This window comes from Arachis hypogaea, chromosome 16 (genome assembly GCF_003086295.3).
Source record: "Arachis hypogaea cultivar Tifrunner chromosome 16, arahy.Tifrunner.gnm2.J5K5, whole genome shotgun sequence".
In the NCBI taxonomy this organism is placed as follows: Eukaryota; Viridiplantae; Streptophyta; class Magnoliopsida; order Fabales; family Fabaceae; genus Arachis; species Arachis hypogaea.
In genome coordinates, this window is record NC_092051.1 from 124750295 (window position 1) to 124753004 (window position 2710).

The 2710-nt window shown below is 35.3% G+C and overlaps 1 non-coding gene across 1 annotated transcript; it reads left to right on the top strand.

Moving 5' to 3' along the window:
* Positions 1-984: 984 nt before the first annotated feature.
* On the top strand, positions 985-1092 carry LOC112761035 (small nucleolar RNA R71). Its single transcript, XR_003181444.1, has one exon. It is a non-coding gene; the product is annotated as a small nucleolar RNA R71 (small nucleolar RNA).
* The last annotated feature ends 1618 nt before the right edge of the window (positions 1093-2710 follow it).

The following is a 2710-nucleotide window of genomic DNA, read 5'->3' on the forward strand; positions in this document are numbered from 1 at the left end:
CTTGGCAGTTTGCTCTTCAGTAACAACCTCATTCTCTTCAGAAGAGGAATACTCATCAGAGCTCATGAAGGGCATAAGGAGGTTCAATGGAATCTCTATGGTCTCTAGATGAGTCTCAGATTCCTTTGGTTCCTCAGAAGGAAGCTCCTTATTGACCACTGGACGTCCCAGGAGGTCTTCCTCCTTGGGATTCACGTCCTCTCCTCTCCTCACAGGTTCGGCCATGGCGCTTATGTCAATGGCCTTGCACTCTCCTTTTGGGTTCTCTTCTGTATTGCTTGGGAGAGTACTAGGAGGGATTTCAGTGATCCTTTTACTCAGCTGGCCCACTTGTGCTTCCAGATTTCTAATGGAAGACCTTGTTTCATTCATGAAACTTACAGTGGCCTTAGATAGATCAGAGACTAGATTTGCTAAATTAGAAGCATTTTGTTCAGAGTTCTCTGTCTGTTGCTGAGTTGATGATGGAAAAGGCTTGCTGTTGCTAAACCTGTTTCTTCCACCATTATTAAAGCCTTGTTGGGGCTTTTGATCCTTCCATGAGAAATTTGGATGATTTCTCCATGTTGAGTTATAGGTGTTTCCATAAGGTTCACCTAAGTAATTTACCTCTGCTGTTGCAGGGTTCTCAGGATCATAGGCTTCTTCTTCAGAAGATGCCTCTTGAGTATTGTTGGATGCAGCTTGCATTCCATGCAGACTCTGAGAGATCATATTGACTTGCTGAGTCAATATTTTGTTCTGAGCCAATATGGCATTCAGAGTATCAACTTCAAGAACTCCCTTCTTCATAGGCGTCCCATTACTCACAGGATTCCTTTCAGAAGTGTACATGAACTGGTTATTAGCAACCATGTCAATGAGTTCTTGAGTTTCTGCAGGCGTTTTCCTTAGGTGAATGGATCCACCTGCAGAAGTGTCCAGTGACATCTTTGATAGCTCAGATAAACCATCATAGAATATATCCAGGATGGTCCATTCTGAAAGCATGTCAGAAGGACACTTTTTGGTCAACTGTTTGTATCTTTCCCAAGCTTCATAGAGGGATTCACCTTCTTTCTGTCTGAAGGTTTGAACATCAGCTCTAAGCTTGCTCAGCTTTTGAGGAGGAAAGTACTTGGCTAAGAAAGCCGTGACCAGCTTATCCCAAGAGTTCAGGCTGTCTTTGGGTTGAGAATCCAACCATAATCTAGCTCTGTCTCTTACAGCAAAGGGGAAAAGCATGAGCCTGTAGACTTCAGGATCTACTCCATTAGTCTTAACAGTATCACATATCTGCAAGAATTTAGTTAAGAACTGAAAAGGATCTTCAGATGGAAGTCCATGAAACTTGCAGTTCTGCTGCATTAGAGAAACTAATTGAGGTTTCAGCTCAAAGTTGTTTGCTCCAATGGCAGGAATGGAGATGCTTCTTCCATGTAAATTGGAATTAGGTGCAGTAAAGTCACCAAGCATCTTCCTTACATTATTATTATTTTCGGCTGCCATCTCCTTTTCTTGTTCGAAAATTTCTGAAAGGTTATCTCTGGATTGTTGTATTTTAGCTTCTCTTAATTTTCTCTTCAGAGTCTTTTCAGGTTCTGGATCTGCTTCCACAAGAATGTTCTTATCCTTGCTCCTCCTCATATGACAAAGAAGAAGGCACAGAAAAATAATAATAATAATAGAGATCCTTTATACCACAGTATAGGGATCCCTTTGTGAGTGGAAGAAAAGAGGGGGAGACAAAGAATGTGATGTAAAGGAAGAAACACAACTGTACGAATGGAAGAGATGTGAGATGAGATGTTAGGATATGAATGAATAAATAGAATGAGATGGGGGAGGGATAATTTTCGAAAATTATTTTGAAAAGGAGTTAGTGATTTTCGAAAATGGTTTTTGAAAAATGTTAGTGATTTTCGAAAATTTTTGAAATCAAAAATAAAAAATAAAAATAATTAGTTAAAAAGAAATTTTGAAAAAGAGGGAAGATATTTTCGAAAATTAGAGAGAGAGAGAGAGTTAGTTAGGTAGTTTTGAAAAAGTTAAGAAACAAACAAAAAGTTAGTTAGTTAGTTGAAACAAATTTTGAAAAGATAAGAAGTTAGGAAGTTAGAAAAGATATTTTGAAAAGATATTTTTGAAAAAGATAAGATAAGAAGATATTTTTGAGAAGATATGATTGAAATTAGTTTTGAAAAAGATTTGATTTTTAAAATCTCAATTAATGACTTGATTCATAAGAAATCACAAGATATGATTCTAGAACTTAAAGTTTGAATCTTTCTTAACAAGCAAGTAACAAACTTCAAATTTTTGAATCAAAACATTAATTGATTATGTTATTTTCGAAAATTTGGTATAAAAATAAGAAAAAGATTTTTGAAAAAGATTTTTTTAATTTTCGAAAATAACTAAAAATTTTGAAAAAGATTTGATTTTCGAAAAAGATTTTGAAAAAGATAAGATTTTCAAATTGAAAATTTGATTTGACTCATAAGAAACAACTTGATTTTAAAAACTTTTGAAAAAGTCAATCCAGATTTTCGAATTTGATGAGAGAAGAAAAGGGAAAGATTTTTTTTTTTATTTTTGAAATTTTTATGATGCAAGAGAAAAACACTAAAAAGATGCAATGCATGAAATTTTTAGATCAAAACATGTGATGCATGCAAGAATGCTATGAATGTCAAGATGAACACCAAGAACACTTTGAATGTCATGATGA